The 21,702-nt window shown below is 39.2% G+C and overlaps 1 protein-coding gene and 1 pseudogene across 5 annotated transcripts in view; one reads left to right on the top strand and one right to left on the bottom strand.

Annotated features, from left to right (window-relative positions):
* OSBPL9 (oxysterol binding protein-like 9) overlaps positions 1–21,702 on the bottom strand; it is a 169,243-nt gene that overhangs the window by 82,784 nt on the left and 64,757 nt on the right. The window lies entirely within an intron of this gene.
* LOC105500663 lies at positions 2,165–3,168 on the top strand (annotated as a pseudogene).

Below are 21,702 nucleotides of genomic sequence, written 5' to 3'. Positions count from 1 at the left end.
AGCACGCCTAACACAGAACATAATTACAAATACTGTGCAAAAGAAGAGCAAGTGCTTAAGTACAAACGGGAAATACAATTCCTTTTATTTAAATAAATATTTAAAACCAACTCAGGTCCTACAAGCATCTGGACTCTAGGTCTGAGCTGGAGTTGCCTCGCCTGTGTGCTCACAATGAAGTCATGATTCTCCCACCCCCAATAATCAATACATGGAATCAGGTGCCAATGGGGAATGTGATCACAATGAGCCCCTTTTCTAGAGCCTACCTCAGCCCTCTACAGATATGATCTATGGCCAGGACAAAGACGGCTGGAATTTCTTGAAGGTTCATAATGTGTAATAGTTAAGTATCCTACATGATTTTCTGGATTGCCATTTCTATGGAGGAGACATATGCACTTAGGTGACTTTCTTCAGCTCATAATAGAGGACCAGATTTGGCCCCTTGCCTCTGAGGATGTTGGACCACACACCCTTGAAGAAGGCTTTGCCCCTTCATCTTAGGAGAGCTTCTGTCAACAATCAAGGGTACTTGTGTACGTAATACACAAGTATTACGTGGACTGCATCACCATCCGCCTGCACTGTGGACTGGAGTGGGTAGGAGGCCACGTGGGCCACTGTCATGGCCTGGGCAATCATCCAGCTCACCATGTGGTGGGTGGACTTGGGGTCAGGGAGCATGCTCTTGGCTGTATCATACATGCTGAGGTAGGTTGCCCAGTACATATGGATGCCCTGCACCAAGACGCTGAAGCCCTGGGACAGGCCTCAGATACCCTCAGGCTTGATCTTCTCCAGGCAGTCTGCCAGGCCTTCTGAGCTCCCACTCTGTGCCCATTTTCCCAACACTGGCTGCCAGGAGGGTTCTGGCGAATTCCAGGGGGTAGAAGCAGCACAGGGAGGTGGCCCCAGCCGCCCCACGGGAAGCCAGGTTGCCTGCAAAATATCTCCAGAACTGTGTGTGCTTGTGCACACCTCCCAGAAAGACCTGCTTGTACTTATCCCTAAAGGCAAAGTTGAGGGCTTGCATGGGGAAGCAGTGAATGGTGCTGGCCAGGCACCCCTCCAGAAGGACAAATGCCCTGCTCCTTGGGGATGTGGACCTTGCAGCCCACCACACCATGCTTTTGTACTGGGTCGCCACAATCTGCTGACTGGCATGTTGCAACCTCAGCAGTGCCTTGACCAACTCAACTCAGGTCGCTGTCCTCTTGAAAACAGCGAGGGTAATGCCTCCAGCCAGTAAGTTCTTGATAAAGGAGTGTGGCCTGTTCCATCCTGCTGGCCAGTGGGCAGCGGAGGGAGGGAGGGAGCCGCTTGCTCAGCTCTGCTGCTGCTAGGACCAAAAGGCTCTCATGGGATTTTAAACAAATATACGCAAAATTAAACTGCATATAGATTGTATATACAAAACAACTGCATATAGATTGAAAAAGGGAAAATGGAATAAAAAGTTTTAAGTTTCTTACATTGTTTGGGAAGAAGATAAAATTATCAATGATTTTGATAACTGAAGGAGTCATGTTATAATACCTACAATAATCACTAAAAGAAAAGCTTTATAAGTGTTTAACTTCTAAAATGAAAAAATTCAATAATATAGATAATCCAAAAATTGACAAGAAAGGAGAAAAAGAAATAGAATATACAAGACTGAAAGAAAGCATAGAGTAAGATGGCAAATGTTTAAGCCTAAAAAATCAATAATTAAATGTGAGTGAAGTAAATGTGCTAATTAAAATACAAAGGCTTTAAGATTTGTAAAAGTATATGATGCTTACAAGCGACACATATTATATCACTCTCATTAATAAAGCAAGCAGATGAAACATTAATAAGGACATAGAAGATTTAAACAGTCTGATGAATAAACTTGATTCAATGAGCATATACAGAACACTGAATATAGCAAATGTAAAACAGATATTCTTTTTAAGCAGAACACAGAATATTTCTAAAAACTGACCAAATATTGGACCCTAAAACAAGTCTCAACAAATATCAAAGGACTGAAATCATATATTCTCTAATCATAGTGGAAATTTAAGCTAGAAACCAGTTTAAAAAAAAGGTTAATTAGAAAATCTAGGGGTTTTGATGCTCTCTGCTCGGGCAGCCGCCTATTCTCATGCAGCACCAGCCGTGTCCCTGAGACACCATGGTGAAAGTGAAGGCTGGAATAAACGGATTTGGCTGTATTGGGCACCTGGTCACCAGGGCTTCTTTTAACTCTGGCAAAGCAGGTATTGTTGTCATCAATGACCCCTTCTTTGATGTCAACTACATGGTCTACATGTTCCAGTATGACTCCACCCATGGCAAGTTCCATGGCAGCATCAAGGCTGAGAATAGGAAGCTTGTCATTAAGGAAATCCCAACACCATCTTCCAGGAGTGAGATCCTACCAAAATCAAATGGGGGTGACACTGATGCTATGTTGTTGGGTCCATGAGCATCTTCACTACCATGGAGAAGGCTGGAGCTCACTTAGAGGGGAGAGCCAAAAGGGTATTTATCTGTGTCCTTTCTGCTGACACCCCCATGTTTGTGATGGACATGAACCATAAGAAGTAAGAAAACAGCCTCGAGATCCTCAGTAATGCCTCCTGCACCACCAGTTGATCACCCCCCTATCCAAGGTCATCCATGACAACAACTCTGGCATTGTGGAGGGACTCATGACCACAGTCCATGCCATCACTGCCACCCAGAAGACGTGGGTAGATGGTACCTCTGGGAAACTGTGGCATGACGACCATGAGGCTCTCAAGATCATCCCTGCATCTACTGGTGCTGCCAAGGCTGTGGGCAAGGTCATCCCCAAGCTGAATGGGAAGATCACTGGCATGGTCTTCCATGTCCTCACCACCTACATGTCAGATCTGATCTGCCATCCAGAAAACCCTGCCAAATACGATGACATTAAGAAGGTAGAGACGTAGGCACTGGAGGGCCCCCTCAAGGGCATCCTGAGCTATCCTGAACACCTGGTTGTCTCCTCCAACTTTAAGAGAGACCCACTCTTCCACCTTCCATGATGGGTCCAGCACTGCACTCAATGACTACTTTGTCAGGCTCAATTCCTGGTATGACAATGAAAATGTATCTGGCTACATCAACAGGGTGGTGGACCTCATGGTCCACAAGACCTCTAAGGAGTAAGTGCCCAGGACCACCACCCCAGCAAGAGCACTAAAGGACAAGAGAGGACCTCGGCTGCTGGGGAATACCTGCTGCACTCAAATCTAACAGAATAAACAGACATGCAAAAATCTCTTCTTGACACAGTTTCCATGCCAGACTCCCTGAAGAGGGTGGCGCCTGGAAGGCCCCACCTTGTCACGTACCATCAATAAAGTCCCCTGTATGCAGCCAAAAAAAAAGAAAGAAAAATAAAATATTGAGATATTTTGAATTTTTTAAGAAGAAATACTTCTAAATAATCCATAGGTCAGGAAAAAATATCTGCACTAGAAATTAGAAAACATGTAGAACTGAATAAATGAAAATATGACATATTGAAATTCATTGGATACAGTTAAAGTAGTGCATAAAAAGAAATCTATAGCCTTAAATGCATATATATATAAATATAAAAGCAAAAAGGCTGAAAACAACAAGAATTTCAAAATGAGTAGAAAAGGAAATGATAAATAACATAAATTAATGAGATAGAGGGCAAACATTAAATACATAGGTCACTAAAGCCTAAGTTGGTTACCTAAAATAACTAATGAAATTGATCAACTTCTAACAAAACTGCCAGGAGGAAGAAGGGACCAAGACAACACAAACATGATGGCACAAATCATTAATGTCATGAATGAGAAAGAGGACATCACAACTGATGCACATATTCATAATTCCCTGACTATAAAACTGAACATTTTAGTTAAGTGGAAAGTATTATTTAAAGAAATACAATTTACCAAAACTACCACAATAACAAATTTAAAAATTAGATAGTGCTATAACTATTAGGTTGGGCCACAGGAAAGTACCCTTTTGGTAGGTCAAAAACACTCTAATATTAAAATAATGGAAAATCATCCCACAAAGAAAAATCCAAGCCTAGAAGCCTTTACCAGAGAATTCTTAAGGAAAAAAATAATGCCAATCTCTAATACAAAATCTTTCAGATAATGGAAAAAGAGGGAACACTCCACAACTCTTTTTTAAGCCCAGTATAACTTTGAAACCAATCTGATAAGACTGATATTAGAGAAAAATTACAGGCAAAATCTAACGGAATAAACAGACATGTAAAAATCCTATATAAAAATATTACAATTGAATAGCACAATCTATACACTGATGCATGACTCTTTCCTCTCCCAGCGGAAAGTACTAAGAATAAAATGTAAAATGAATGAATAACCATGATCTTAAAAAATTAATAGATCATGTCCAAGTTGGGTTTATTATAGAAATACAAAGTTGGTTGAATATATGAAAAAAAAAATCGATCAACATCTAACAATACAAAAATATATATGGAACAAGGTAATTCACTACAACATTTTTTGTAACTTTAAAATATTGGGGCCAGGCACGGTGGCTCATGCCAGCACTTTGGGAGGCCAAGGTTGGTGGATCACCTGAGGTCGGGAGTTACAGATGAGCCTGACCAACATGGAGAAACCCTGTCTCTACTGAAAATACAAAATTAGGTGGGTGTGGTGGCACGTGCCTGTAATCCCAGCTACTCTTGGGAGGCTGAGGCAGGAGAATCACTTGAACCCGGGAGGCAGAGGTTGTGGTGAGCTGAGATCTCACCATTGCACTCCAGCCTGGGCAACAAGAGCGAAACTCTGTCTCCAAAAAAAAAATGTACTGGAAACACCCTAAATACTCATACAGAGGAGAGTGGTTGAATAAATCAAGGAATACTATGCAGGTATCAAAAAGAATAAAAGCCAGTTGCAGCAGCACACGCCTGCAGTCTCAGGAGATGGGAGGCTCACTTGAGCCCAAGAGTTCAAAACCAACCTGGACAATACAGTGAGACCCCATCTCTTAAAAAAAAAAAAAAGGAATGAGGAAGATTTCTTTAGTGATTTGGAGTGATTTTCAGATATACCATCAGATAAAATATTTTTAAAAAGCGAAATGTGCCTTTACTATAAGAAAAAAGGAATATCAGAAAACATACATATATCTGTTTATTTGTGCAAAAGAAATACAGAGATTCTAAAGAAAACTAAATAAAATTGTTACCTTACAAGCCATGGGTGAGAAAGGATGGGAAGCCAGGAAGAATAGGAACAGGTTAGTAAGAACTGAGATAATAACAATCTGAATATATCTTTTTGTATATATTCAGCCTCTCAGAACCATAACGTTTCACATAATTGAACCTCAGTGCCACGGAGTGAATGTTTGTGTTGCCCCAAAATTCCTATGTTGAAATCCTAACCTTCAACGTGATGGTATTAGGAGGTGAGACCTGTGGGAGGTAATTAGGTCATAGGGTAGAACCCTCTTTAATGTGATGAGGCACCTCAGAACTGTCTCACTCTCCTTTCAACACATAAGGATATAAGGACAGGAAGTTCACTGTGCAACCTGGAAGAAAGCCTTCACCAGAACTTGAACATGCTGGCATCCTGATCTAAACTTCCAGCCTCCAGAACTGTGAGGAAATAAATGTTTGCTGTTTAAGCTACATAATCTATGGTAATTTGTTATAGCAGCCCAAACTAAAACATGAAGTAACTTTGAAAAACAGTATTTTGACTATACAGTGAAAGGATAGGAAAAAAAAAAAGAACCACGTACAAATACAATACTCTAGTTAGTAAATTTTATTTTCATAGGAGTACAGGTTAGCAATTCTGTAACTACAAACAAGTGAATACATTATAGATAATGAGAACCAGGTTTCTCACTATCAGAAAAAAATTAGAAATACAGAAAGGGAGAAGGCTAGAATAAACCTTGTGATGTTGAAATACAATTGGAGGTTTCAGTATGAACTCATGATTTTACGTAAATAAATTCACAGAGTACTGGACTATAACCGAGAGACTATAATAAATATCCAGAAGTCCAATATTGATATAAAATAATTGAATAAGTAAATAAATAGGGGAGATGGGACATCTCTTCCTTTAGAAGAATTACAATGGGCCGGGCGGGCATGGTGGCTCACGCCTGTAATCCCAGCACTTTGGGAGGCTGAGATGGTGGATCACCTGAGGTCAGGAGTTCGAGACCAGCCTGGCCAATATGGTGAAACCCCGACTCTACTAAAAATACAAAAATTAGCTGGGCGTGGTGGTGGGTGCCTGTAATCTAAGCTACTCGGGAGGCTGAGGCAGGAGAATTGCTGGAACCCGGGAGGCAGAAGTTGCAGTGAGCCGAGATCGTGCCATTGCACTCCAACCCAGGCGACAACAGGGAGACTCCATCTCAAAAAAAAATACAATGAATAAGTGTAGAAGGACTGAGAAAAATTAGACCATTAGACCAACACCACAGCAATAATTACTTCAGGCAAGATCCACTGATGACTCAAATCAGTAGGCAAAAGTGAGGAGAAACAGGAAATTGGCATAGACTCAAAGTATCTCCCACAAGAAAAAAAAGTATCTCCCCTAAATGAATAAATAATAATTTTACAAAGGAAAAATCTGGTACACTATCTTAATCAAGTGATCAAGGTTAACATCACCAGTAATAAGATTAATGGACATCCTATACCTCCCAGTACAATCCACTGAGACAAGGAAACAGCATCATTTTTGTGGTATTCTTGCCAAAAATACACAATTGCAATCAAATCATGAGAACATATCAGATGAATACAAAATGAGAGATATTCTACAAAATAACTGACCAATATTCATAAAAAATGTCAAGGTCATAAAAGATAAAAAACAAATGAAGAACTATTGCAACTAACAGCAATGTGGCATCCTGGATTGAATCCTGGAACAGAAAAGGAGCATTAGAGAGAAAATTCAAATGAGCTCTGTAGTTTAGTTAAAAGTACCGTACCAAATGGGTGGAAGATCTGGCTCAGGACATCAGAGCCTGAATAGGGTGAAGAGGCCATGCATCACGTAAAGGCACAACCTAGCATAGGGCATGAGAGCCCAAAGCAAGAGGAAGAGGGAAGCTACACAATGGGAAAGTCCAATATGAGGAGTTAGAACCCAAGAAAAGGAAGGAAGGTGTCCACGTTGCAGTGAACAGGCTCCGCATGGCACAAGGTTTCCAAGGCTAAATGGAGTGACAGTGACATTTACAAAGGGAGGTGGATGATTGGAAAATAATTACATATGAAGGATTGATCAAATAAGTAAATACAACAAAGATAAAGTTTTTCTCACTTTTGGAAAATGGAGTTAAATATAGTAAGGGAAAAAACAGAATTATTTCTGTTGTGATAGCCTATAACTAGAGGTATCAGCATGACCTCATCATGGTTTTCAATATGCATGTAGATAAACACATATGGAAATAAATATGAACATGGATGTACACATATGTACACATACGCACACCTCTATGTATGTAACACTCCTATGTTTCTTAGCTCTCCAGAGGGCCTGGGAGCCATAACACTTTATAAGCAGTAACTAAACCTAGCACTAGGTGTTGATTTCTAAATATCATTTCCATAAGAAGAAACCAGCGCTCCCTGGAAAAACAGCTGATTCCAGAACTAGGACAGAGAAGGTATAAAATGAGCCTGGAATGTCTTTTTGTGTCAGAAAGTAAGGAAATACTTAAAGAATGACGGGCATGTTAAAAGGACACAGAAGTCAGCTTAAATAGGATTCCTCTGGCCAAATTGAGGGCAATGTGAGCATCAAAATAAATAAAGAGATTTGTGTTTGTAAAGGTTAACTCAGGGAAAGCTTCTGAGGCAAGGAAATTAAAGCTGAGTTTTAAAACTGAGCAGAAACTAGAGGCAAAGGTATGTGAGTGTATATGTGTGTGTCTGGGTGAGAGGGAGAGAGAGAGAAAGAAAGAAGTGGGGGTATTTGGAGAAGAGGGGGGCACTGACAGGGAAGACATTCCAGGTAAAAAAGACAGACTACACAAAGGAGGGCAAATTACTATACTGTACAAAAAAATGAGAGCAAATTACTATACAGGAGCAGGAGCAGGACTAATGTATACATGTAGCTTTGCTACTTTTTTCTAGTGTTGACTTTAATAAGCCACTTGTATTGTCTGAATATGCATTTTTGTGCTGTTTTATGATAGTCCCGAAAAAATGAATATTCATTTTGCACCTTAAAATTGGAAGTTGAACTAAATTCTCCCTTTCAGCTGAAAATTCAAGAGTCAATATTATTCTGACTAATCTAATCCACCTTCTCCCATTCTCCTAGCATGTCAGTAAGCAAACCTCTACTCTAATGGCTCTAATAGAAAAAAGGGTTTCATGTCTATGAAGCACCAGAGATGTCTGGTTATTATTCAATCACAACAAATTGTTCATATGAGAAATAAAAATACAGTAATGGATATACACAATTCACAAACCACCTGCAGGGGCAGCTCTCTAGAAGTAAAATTAAAGCTATACTAACTCTGAGTGAATCCCTACCAAAAAAGGCCTAACTTAATGAGTCAGTTAAAACAACTTTGAGTACTACAGTATTTTACCAAACATATAAACAAGTTAACTCTTCCTCCCTTTTTTTTATAATGTTATTTATACATTCAGTTTATCTCTAGGATTTCTTCTCTAGCAGCTACCACTTCTATTCATTATATTTTCCAGCTTGCTTTCCATCCTCTAAACCAGTGGGCTCCAAATTTTGTTTGACTGTGACCCACAATAAGAAGTACATTTTATAACATCACCCAATTCATATATACGTATACACACATATGTGTACATACACACATAGATATAAACTGGAACATTCGTTTCATAAAAGAGTGCTTGCTCTTATTATATGCCATACACATTGATACTTTTCTGTCGTAATTCATTTTTTTTTAATGCTGATTTGGGCCCACTAAATAGAGCTTTATAATCCATTAATGGACTGCAATCCAGTTTGGAAAACACTACTCTAAGCCACCCCAATGTCCCACAAAGCTATTGCTTTTTAGTATCTCTTAAGCTGCACAGTGTAAAGGCCAAGAGGGCTGACTCTTGGGTCCAAATCCTGGTCTGATACCTAGCTTTGACCTTATTCATTCTGACCTTGGGCAAGATACTTAAATTCTCTAAGCTTTACTTTTCTCATCTATAATCTAAGAATATTACCTATGGGGATGGTAATAGTACCTAGACCTTATAAGGTTGTGAGATTTAAATGAGATAATTAATCCGTACAATATTTACCACAATGCCTGACATACGTGAAAATACCAATATGTTATTATTATCACATGTTCTATCAATCCAACAGAGAAAACAAGTTCTACTAATCTAGAGAACAATTGGCCAGAGAAAATTAGTAGAGAAGAGATTACTGATAACTCCTAATTCCCAATAATGCCTGGCTTATTTGGAAACAATACAAGGTATGCACAGAGGAAAACAGTATTTAGTATGTAAAATATATTTTCAGGATTTTATAATCTTTGCTCATTTATTACATATCTAATCACATTTTCTATATTATACACATTTGAATAAGAGTATGAAGTTATTCAAAAGAGTTCACTCTTCCAGTGTAACTCACATAATCTAAACTACAAGAAGTAGCTTTTAGGACAACTTTCTTTTTTTTTTTTTTTGAGACGGAGTCTCGCTCTGTCGCTCAGGCTGGAGTGCAGTGGCCGGATCTCAGCTCACTGCAAGCTCCGCATCCCGGGTTCACGCCATTCTCCTGCCTCAGCCTCCGGAGTAGCTGGGATTACAGGCGGCCGCCACCTCGCCCGGCTAGTTTTTTGTATTTTTTAGTAGAGACGGGGTTTCACTGGGTTAGCCAGGATGGTCTCGATCTCCTGACCTCGTGATCCGCCCGTCTCGGCCTCCCAAAGTGCTGGGATTACAGGCTTGAGCCACCGCGCCCGGCCTAGGACAACTTTCTAAAACTCCTATACCTTACCATTCCTGATCCACTGCTTAGGGATCTGTCCTCCTAAAGTCATATCTTCTCCTTTAAGACACAAACAACTATGAATATATTACTGCCTGTAGACAAAAGGAAGTGGTTATTTGCCTGTTCTGCAATTTAAGTTAAAAAAAAAAGTAACCTCTATAATCAGGAAGGCCTCCTTTTCTCTGAAAGTTATTGTGAAATAAAAACATTACACAAAAACCACGTTTACAAGATAACTGCTGAGATACTGCTCAGGTAGCTACTGAGCCCCAATATGCATGGGGTACTACGTTTGGGATATGAGCAAGGATAAAACAATTTATGATCTCAAGTAATTAACAGTCTCCTGAAAAGTACAATAACTTGGTTGGGTAGTATATCGTTTGGTGAGGTATTATCTTCACCCATTCTTTTTTTTTAAGAAATAGGGTCTCACTCTGTTGCCCAGGCTGGAGAGCAGTGGCATGATCATAGCTTATTACAACTTCAAATTCCTGGGCTCAAGCGATCCTCCTGCTTCAATCTCCCAAGTAGTTAGGACTATAGGCACAGGCCACTATGCCCAGCTAATTTTTTTATTCTTTTAGAGATGGGGATGGGGCTGGGTCTTGCTATGTTGCTCAGCTGGTCTTGAACTCTTGGCCTCAAGGGATCCTCCTGCCTCAGTCTCCCAAGCAGCTGGGATTATAGGCATGAGCCACAGTGCTCAACTATCCTCACCCATTCAGCCTCTGCCAACTAAGCAAAAAAAAACAGGAACAGGGGATCTTTTAAAGAATTAAATTTAGTTTTATTTGGAAGTCTTATTGAGGACTGTTACCTAGGAGAGTCTTTTAGATAATTTTTGTTAGACTGTTCCAAAGTAGGGTTTTAGACCACAGTTTATATATTGGTAGTGGCAGTTTTGTAGGTGCTTAGAAGTTATAGTCGAGCAAAATCTCATTAAAAGTTTGGGTGTAAGGGTATATCTGGTTATATATTATGAACGCATAATCGCTAATCTTGTTGGACATTATCTTATGTGCAGAAAGAGGCAACGACTAGAATCACTAAACTTGCCTTTCTAAAAATGCGGTGATTTAAGCTAGAGATGTGGGAAACTGTTCTATCCTGTTTATTGTCTTTAGGGCTTTTTTTTTTTTTTTTGGAGAACTGTGCTCAGTCACTGAGTCAGGGCCTTTGTGAAATTTTGTTGGCAAGGGCCTTTGTGAAATTCTGGCAAGTAGAACAAGCAAACATTCTCATTTTCTTACATTTGCTGCTTTGTCTCACACCTCTAATACCTTTGCTTGCTAGAATTCTATTCACTCTTCTGGGCTATGCTACAATGTCAACTTCTCCACCTATGTTGCTCATAATAACAGCACCTGCTCTCTCCTTCCTTAAACTTATTCAAATATTCCAATGTTCAGGCAGTATATAAATACGTACACCATGTCACCATGTACCAGTCATTGTCTTAGGCATTAGGGACACAAATTGGAACAACAATTTAGAGCTCTAGTCTAGCAATAATCAGCGTCCAAATCTACCTTCCTGGTTTCACTTCCCAACATACTGTTCCATGAACCACTACACTTCTGTTAGACTGTATTTACTGCTCACATGACACAATTCTCTGCTTTTGCTCAAGTTGTTCCCTCAGCTGGAATGCCTGAGCCCCATCTCTAACTATAAATAATAAAAGCGAAACTTATTGAGCATTTAATTTGTGTCAGCATGGTTCTAAGGATATAGCATGTATTAACTAAATTTTCACAACAACTACATGAGATAGGTATTATTATTATCCTTATTTTCTAGAATAAGGAAACAGAAAAGTTTAGTATTTCACAATGACATAGTACCTAAAAAGCAGCAATGAGAATGGAGTCTCTAGGCTTCAAACACCCTTAGTTCTGTTAAATAAACTCACCCCATCCCATTCTGTTTTTGCTGGACAAAGTCCTTCTTAAGGAATAACAATATAAACTTTTCTACAGTTTGGAGATAATGTAGGAAACAGAAAGAATGAACACCAGAAACTCTGGTCAGGAAACTTGGGTTCAAAAGGAGTTAGTATCACCAACTACCTCATGGTTCCACTGTGAAAATCAGGGGAAATAAGATATGTAACAACGCTGGGAATCCAATGAGATCGGGGGTCCTCAGTGCAAAACTATTTTTGTACTAATACTGAAACATAATCTGCGTTTGTCATGTTTGCAATGATGCTGTAAGAGCAATGGTGGTAAAACTGTTGGTACACGAGCACAAATCAAGGCAATGGCACCAAACAGAACTGGTAGTCACTAAATTCTTCACCACTACATGCTTGCAGAGAAAAATAAAACATTCCTATTTATTTTAAGAATGCCCTTGAAGAAAAGCAGTAAACATTATCAAATTTCGACCCTCGAGTAAATATTTTTTAAATACATAGTCTCTGTGACAAATGGGAAGCACACATAAAGTACTTCTGCTACATACTAAAGTATGATGGTTAGCTCAAGGAAAAGCATTTGTGCAAATGTCTGAGTTGTGAACTAATGGGCACTTTGTTAATAGGATATCATTTTTACTACAAAGAACAAATGACAAACTAAATTATTCACTCTTGGGTGTTTGGCAAACATTTCCCTGAAAATGAATGAAGTGAGTTTGTCATTTCAGGAAAAATTGACAGTATTTGTTGCCAAGTATAAAATTCAAGCTTGTAGGCAAACATTAGAATTTTGGAAAACGTATTCACCACCCACCATGACCTTGACAGATTCTGAAAACTTAAAGCCTTTTCTGGTAAGTTTGGAACAATATCAACAAATGTAATTTTTTTATGTCATAAAATGAAATGTGTCAATATTTGGAAGATCCATGTAATTCAGTAAACCAATTTGATTTTCAAATAACCAATGCATGATGTTACAAAATCATATAAAGCATAAAAGATCTATTCAAAGTGCCACACAAACCAATGGATTTTAATGTGATAGAGTATTTTTGTACATCAATGTCATTAATACAATTTCAGATTTCACACTGCAACTAAACTTTAAGTAACTATCACTTAAATTTTGGTGAAGTATCAAAGAATATTTGCAGTTATCTAAAAAGGCTATTAAAATATTCCTCCCTTTTCTAACCACGTTATCTGTTGAGGCTACATTTTTATATACTTCAATCCGAACAACTCATCATAATAGATTGAATGCATAAGCAGATGTGAGAATCCAGCTGTCTTCTATTAAGTCAGACGTTAAAGAGAATTGCAAAAATCTAACATGATGTCATTCTTCCCACTACTTGCTTGGGAAAATTATTATTTTCTCATTAATGTTAGTATAATGGGTTTTTTGTTGCTATTTTTAAATAAATAAGTACATGTTTTCAAAATCCCTCAGTTTTAATTTCTAAACTGGCAAATTAATAAATACAACCCACATAAACAAAAGCTGTTTAAAGTCCTTAAATAATGTTAAAAAGTGTACAAGTATCCTCGGACCAAAAAGTCTGGGAACTGCTAGTATATAGTACATGTGATATCTTACTTGATTGCTTCTTCCACTAGAATGTAAGCTCTTAGAAAGCAGAAGCTTGCCAGCCTTATTCATTGCTGTATCTCTGGCATTTTGCAAAGTGCCTTGCACATTTTCGTGTCTTGCTCATTATGGATCTGTGGGTAGTTACACTACAAATAGCAGGATGGATGCTGAATACAAATATTCCACTTAGATAATTAGATGGTTCAAAATGCAACTGACTATAATTTGGAACAAGTTGGGACATGTTGAGTAATCAGATGGTATATAATTTTTTTTTTTTAGAATTAAAATCAGCTCACATGAATTCAACCTAAGATGGTATTTTTTAAAAAGGTAAAAAGAGGTGAGGAGAGAGAATGACTAATTCATATGACTAAGACTAAAGTGATCTAAGCCCATGCTTTGATATCCAGGAAGTCTGAGTCATTATTTAAATAAACTGCTATCATATTAAGAACAGAGGTGAGATCAGATTAGAAAGATCTGTGTGCCTTACTACACCTTGGATATGCTTCTGTCAAAGCATCTGCAACACTAGAATGCTCTAATTTGTTTACATTTTTTTCCCTTCCCTCGCTCAGCTATCCCTGAGGTTTGGGATAAAATTTGATCTATATTTTCTTCTTTTCTTTTCTCTCTCTCTCTCTCTTTTAAGACAGAGTCTTAAAAAGGATTCTATTGCCCAGGCTGGAATGCAGTGGTGCTAACATGGCTCGCAGCAGCCTCGACCTCCTGGGCTCAAGTGACCCTCCTGCTGCAGCCTCCTAAGTGGCTAGGACCACAGATAAGTGCCATACCAGGCTAATTTTTTTTATTTTTTGTAGAAACAGGGTCTTGGTATGTTGCCCAGGTTGGTCTTGAACTCCCGGGCTCAACCTATCCTCCTACCTCCCAAAGTGTTGGAATTACAGGGGTGAGCCATCACACTCAGGCTGATCCACATTTTCTTAATTTTCAAAGCCTGACATTTTCTTAGCAACTAATTGGTAGTCATAATTATAGGACAAGTGATAATTTGTCACCTTTTCAAATGCTATCTTCTCAATGAACTCTTCTAAACAGCATAGACTAAAACCTGGCCCCCTAATCCAGCATTCCCAATTCCCATTATCCTGCACTACCTTTTTCTTTTCTCTATTATACTTATCCCTTCTAACATATACAGTCATGGACTGCAATAATGACATTTTAGTCAAAGACAGACTGCAGGCTGGGTGCAGTGGCTCACTGTAATCCCATCACTTTGGGAGGGCAAGGTAGGAGGACCACTTAAGCCTAGGAGATCAAGGTTGCAGTGAGCCATGATCATGCCACTGCACTCCAGCCTGGGTGACATAGCAAGACCCTGAAAAAAAAAAAAGAGAGAGAGAAAGAGAGAAAGAGAGGAAGGAAGGAAGGAAGGAAGGAAGGAAGGAAGGAAGGAAGGAAGGAAGGAAGGAAGGAAGGAAGGAAGGAAGGGAGGAAGGAGAAAAGAGAAAAGAGAAGAGAAGAGAAAAAAGAAAAGGAAAGGAAAGGGGAAGAAAGAAAGAGGGAGGGAGGGAGGGCGGAGAGAAAGGAAAGAGACAGAGAAAGTAAACGGAAGGAAGAAAAGGAGGGAAGGAGGGAGGGAGGGATTGCATACATGACAGTGGTCCTGTAAGATTATAATTCCTATCACCTAGTGACATAGTCATCCTGATGCTGTCCTAACTTTGTAGGGCAATGCATTATGTGTTTGTGGTGATGCTGGCGTAAACAAATCTACTGCTCTTCCAGTCATACAAAAGTACAGCATGTACAATCATGTATGGTACATAATGCTTGACAATGATAATAAATGACAATGTGACTGGTTTATGTATTTACCATACTATACTTTTTAACGTTATTTTACTTTATACTTATTTATTTTAGACAAGGTCTCACTCTGTTGTCCAGCTCATCGCAGCAGCCCTGACCTCCCAGGCTCAAGCAATCCTCCCACCTCAGCCTTCTGAGTAGCTGAGAATACAAGGTGCATGCTACCACGCCTGGCTAATTTTTAAAAAGTATTTGTAGACACAGGGTCTCGCTATGCTGCCCAGGCTGGTCTCAAACTTGTGGACTCAAGCAATCCTCCTGCCTGGACTCCCAAAGTGCTGGGATCATAAGTGTGAGCCACTGCACCCAGACTTTTTATCGTTATTTTAGAGTGTATGCCTTCTATTTATTTATTTTTTAAAGTTGTAAAACAGCCTCAGGCAGGTCCTTCAGGAGGTATTCCAGAAGAAGGTATTGTTATCATAGGAGATGATAGCTCCATGCCTATTATTGCCCCTGAAGACCTTCCAGTGGGACAAGATGTGGAGGCAGAAGACAGTGATATTAATGTTCCTGACCCTGTGTAGGCCTAGGATCATGTGTGTGTTTGTATCTTCATTTTTTTAAAAAAACCTTTAAAACATAAAAAAATCTTAAATAGAAAAAAGCTCACAGAATAAAGATACAAAGAAAATATTTTTGTATAACTATACAAGATGTTTGTGTTTCAAGCTAAGTGTTATTACAAGAGACATGAAGTTAAAAAAAATTAAAAAGCTTATCCAGTAAAAAAAAATTACAGCAAGCTGAGGTTAATTTATTATTGAAGAAAGAAAAAAATTTTAAATAAATCTAGTGTAATCTAAGTGTATGGTGTTTATGAAATCTACAGTGGTGCACAGTAATGTCCAAGGCCTTCACATTCACTCACCACTCACTTACTGACTCACCCAGAGCAACTTCCAATCCTGCAAGCTCCGTTCATGGTAAGTGCCCTATACAGGCATACCATTTTTTATCTTTTATACTATATTTTTACTGTATCTTTTCTATGTTTAAATACACAGATACTTATTATTGCGTTACAACTGTCTACAGTATTTGCTGCAGTAATACTCTACAGGTTTATAGCCTAGGAACAACAGGCTATTTCATGTAGCCTAGGTGTACAGTAGGCTATCCCATCTAGGTTTTGTAAGTCTACACTGTGATGTTGGCACAATGATGAAACTGTCTAATGACGCATTTCCCAGAACCGATCCCCATCATTAAGCAACACATGATTGTATACTTATTCATGTTTATTTCTCCCTCCTGCCTCTGAAATGTAAGCTCTCTACAAAGGCAGGGATCTTTATTTGTTTTATACATTGATGTATCCCAAGCCCCTAGAATAATGCCAGGCATATAGGTGCTCAATAAATATTTGTTGAATGAGGAATGATGATCTGGTAATTTATTATTCAGTGTAGAGTTCCATTATTATATTTAGAGACTAAAAATAGATTTCCTAAGAAATCTTTATTTCGCTTAATGATCCGGCCACAATTGGATCCTTCAATAATTTATGAATAGTTTTAGCTGAAGTCTCCAAAACTGTCAGATAAAACGCAGGCAAATATTTACAAAAGTGTTTCTCCTCCACAACTTCCACTTCGACGATATGAGGCAATGCTATGAGTCTCCAGAACAAAGTCAGCACTGTAGCGGGCAACTGGGTATCACTGATTCATTCAAAGCAGACAGTGAAAACCTATGGGTTCTTCTCAGTTCATTCCAAAATTACATGGTTCTAAGTTAAATTCTTCCTAGTCAATGGAAAGCCTCACCAAATCCATCTGTGAATATATCCTAAAAATGCAGCTCCTAGAGTAAGTATTTCCTATCTTAACTCTAGGCTTCAGAGAAGGCCTACTCTCAGGTCATTATTTAATTTTGAAATCTAGAAAAGTCAGGATTTGAGTTTTTAATCTTTAAGACACATTAATATAATACTGAAAGGACTAGAAAAAAATGTTAGAAATAGGATGGTTTTAGAGAATTCACTCAAATGTTAACAAGAAGGTTGCTTTGGCAGAAAAGAATCCAGAGAAAGGGAGAACAGGAAGCACAGGAAGCTTAAAAAGCTATAGAAAGAATGAACCTGGCTCATGTCATTGACAGGAGATAAAGAAAAGATGGAATCCAATGGACATAGTAACTCATCAGATATAGAGAGAATATAGGGAATGTAGACATAGGGAAACAGAATGCTTCAAATTTGGCTAATTGGGTAAACGGAAGTGCTGTTCCATAACACAGAGAAGACAGGAAGAAAATCAGATTAGGAGGTGGTAGGTTACCAAAATTTTATTTGGGGCTGGAAGAGTCTCAGACTCAATTAATCCTGAAATCTGGTAAACTTGACCTCTGCAAGAATCTTATTAAAAGAGGTTTTACTGAATTTATTAATTTAACCTTCCTTCTTCAGGAAAATATATCTTTAACGTAAAATATATCTTTAACATATTTTGGGGAAGAAAAGAAAAGAAGGATGACAGGAGGTAATTAGAAGAAGCTAAAGCTAAATCTCAATTCATGAGGTTCAAAAATACCTGTCCATTGATTACCAAAGCTAAGAGTTTCAGAAAGGAAGAATATTATACATCACTCAACTTTTGAGTAAGTCAATGAAAGGAAAGAGAGAGAGAAAAAAAAACGCCTGTTAGAAAATTCAGGAAAGAAACTAAAGCAAGGCCAAAAATATAAATCTACAGGAAAAAAGAATTTGCTACTTAATTCTTTTGTTGACTTCCAAGACAAGCAAAGCCAAAACGGATGTGGCCTAACGGAGTAACAGAACCACATTTTAAGAAATTATCATGATTGATTTATGTTACTATAAATAAAATTTCAGAAAATTCTTTAGAATTTTCTGAAAATAGATGTTATTCCTTACACATTGCAGGTAAGGAAGCCCTTTAGCTTTAAAAAGAATATGCAAATATTTCTTCAGGGTATAAGGTAGAGTGAAGGCATTTCTGCATTATAATCTTTTAATATTCCTGGTAAACAACCTTTCTGAAGGCTTCCTCTTTGCCCCCAGTAGCTTTCCAAGGACTTCTGCTGAGGGCAAAGAACCAGCAGTAAGCTACTTCCTCCCTCTCTATATTTAGCATAAGCTGTTAATATAATATCTTCGCCTTTCTTTCAGAGAGCATACAGTCCTAGACCAAGGCTGCAATATAAACTCAGACATAATCCAAGCACATTCCACAAGCTTTAACTCCATCTCATAAAACACAGTCTATATATAGTAAAATGTCACTGATTCAGCCCTCCCTACATTTAGGACTTATAATGATTTATACCAAATCACTATGCTTAAATCAAATTCATTAAGTACAAAGTGTAAAAACATTTTTAAAAATTCTTTTTAAAAAGTTTTTTAGTTTATTTTTTAGAGACAGGGTCTTGCTCTGTTGCCCAGGCTGGTGTGCACTGACACAATCATAGCTCACTAGGTTCAAGTGATCCTCCCACCTCAGCCTCCCAAGTAGCTAGGATTATAGACACATACATACCACCATGCCCTGGTAATTTCAAAAAAGGATCTCGCTTGTTTGCCCAGGCTGGTCTTGAACTCTTGGGCTTGAGCAATCCTCCTGCCTCAAACTCCCATACTGTTGAGATTACAGGCATAAGCTACCATGCCTGGCCCAAGAAATTCTTAATGATGATATGCCAAAAAATATATATTAGACAACAATGTTAAACTGAGTTCTAGCTACTATACATAAAGCTAGAAAAGGTATTTCTTTTCAGATCGGCTATGACTCAGGTTCACTTCTCTCTACCATGAAACAATCTGTCCACACTGCTAAAATTCAATTGTACATTGCATTTATGGCATTACCCTGATTTATCTCATTAGTTGAAAATGTGAATTCCTCAAAAGTTTTGTAAGCTACCTAAAAACTCCCACAGAAAGTACATGGTCAAGCGTCAGTTTGCATACTTTAAATAGTCATATTCCATTCATAGTCTATCCACTGACAATCAGGATGTACCCTGTGTAGGTAAAAGCAACCACCGTTACTGCCTTGGTTCAAACCTTCACCATCTCTCACCAGAGCCTCTGCAGTAAGCTCCACACTAGGCTCCTTGCCTCCAATCTCACTTCTCTTCACTACTGGCTCCTAGGGTTCCCTCTGAGCCACATATGTGATGAGGAGGCTTCCCTGACTAAAATTGCCTTTTTCTAATTTACAGAAAAGGTGTTTTAACCTATCATTCTGGTGTATGAGATCTTTGATGATCTATCTAGTTTCAGCTCAACTCAAGCCTCCTTCTCCTCACCTTCCGTGTATTCTAAAATATAGGACACTTCTCACATTTCTCAAACAAGTCATCCTTTTCCACACTTCCAAGCTCGTGCACACATGGTTCCCTTTACTTAGAATGTGCTGCCCCTTTCTCTGCAGGTTGCTAAGTGATCCTTCTTTCCACTTCCAGCCTTGCCAATCTCCACCTCTATTTCATCCTTCAAAACCCACATCAAACATTATCTCTTCTGTGAAGCTTTTCCTTGCCTCTACTAGTTTTCTCTTCAACATTTCCATAGGTCTCTATAGCACTTATGTTGTACTGTAATTATTTGTTCCAAATTACATACTATGCATAAGTTATTTGACATTCTGTGCTTAAGTTTCCTCAAAGTTATCTTTTGGGTTGTTAAAAGAATTAAATGAGAAAATGTACTTAAGCCTTTGGTACAGTTCCTGCTGTACCAGCTGCTATGCTCATCAGTCATTCCTCCTATCAAACTGAAACGCCCTGAATAGCACTCGATCAGCTCTGTATCCCTTCTGCCATCCTCAGTGTGTGGGATTTTCAAGGACCTATTTTGGGTTATCACCAGGGCAAACCCTAGACTAGAAAAAGGAGAAATGGGGAATCCTAGAAACAGCAGCAGCATTATCACAAGTAAATTCATACCAGAGTAACAGCACCAGCTAAAGTGTTTCGAGCCCTGCTATTTGCCAGGCACCATGTTGAGTATTTATATGCATTTCTCTAATCTCACAACACTTCTAGAGTAAGCACTGGCATCCTTATTTTACTGGTAACCTCATGCTCTACATTCAGTCTTCTTTGGAAAGCAGGACTTCTGCAAAGGAGGAGTAAATATGACAAAACATATTGCTTTGTTTCCCTCAACAATCTGGGAATACTCCCTCAGTTGACATAGTAAGAGAACTCAATCTGGGAATACTCCCTTAGTTGACATAGTAAGAGAACTGTGCGTTAGAACCTTTAAATCCATACGGGGAGCATCCCTAGGCCTTTCTCTGGCCAGGTTTCCAAACCTCCCAAACACTTGGTGACAGACTTGCTCATCTCATGCCTCAAGCCATGACTCAAGCCCATCTTTTTCAACCAATGCCCCAGTTCCTTTGCCTCAGCTGGGTCCCTGCCCTGGTGCGATCTGGGCTCACTGCAAGCTCCGCCTCCCAGGTTCACGCCATTCTCCTGCCTCAGCCTCCCAAGTAGCTGGGACTACAGGCACCCACCACCAGGCCTGGCTAATTTTTGTATTTTTAGTAGATACGGGGTTTCACCGTGTTAGCCAAGGTACTGGAATTACAGGCACGAGCCAGCAAGCCCGGTGAAGATTTCCTTCTTTTTGAAAACTTGGTCTTGGCTGGGCACGGTCGCTCACGCCTGTAATCCCAGCACTTTTGGGAGGCTGAGGTGGGTGGATCATCCAAGGTCAGGAGTTTGAGACCAGCCTGACCAACAAGGAGAAACCTCATCTCTACTAAAAATACAAAGTTAGCTGTGCATGGTGGCGCATGCCTGTAATCTCAGCTACTCTGGAGGCCGAGGCAGGAGAATCGCTTGAACCTGGGAGACGCAGGTTGCGATAAGCAGAGATCACGCCATTGCCCTCCAGCCTGGGCAACAAGAGCGAAACTTCATCTCAAAAAAAAGAAAAACCTGGTCTCAGCTGGGCATGGTGGGTCATGCCTGTAGTCCCAGCACTTTGGCAGGCAGAGGCGGGGAGATCTTGAGGTCAGGAGTTCAAGACTAGCCTGGCCAACATGGCAAAACCCCCATCTCTACTAAAAATACAAAAATTAGCTGGGTGTGGTGGCAGACACCTGTAATCCTACCTACTTGGGAGGCTAAGGCAGGAGAATGGCTTGAACCTGGGAGGCAGAGGTTGCAGTGAACCAAGATCATGCCATTGCACTCTAGCCTGGGTGACAAGAGCAAGACTCTATCTCAAAAAAACAAAAAACAAACAAAAAACTGGTCTCAACACACTGTTCCTGGCCAAAAAAAAAATAGAAAGGAAAATAAAGTTGAACAGTATTCCACTGTGTATACATACA

The sequence above is a fragment of the Colobus angolensis genome, unplaced genomic scaffold (assembly GCF_000951035.1).
Source record: "Colobus angolensis palliatus isolate OR3802 unplaced genomic scaffold, Cang.pa_1.0 Scaffold68, whole genome shotgun sequence".
In the NCBI taxonomy this organism is placed as follows: Eukaryota; Metazoa; Chordata; class Mammalia; order Primates; family Cercopithecidae; genus Colobus; species Colobus angolensis.
This window is presented reverse-complemented; position numbering and strand designations above follow the sequence as displayed.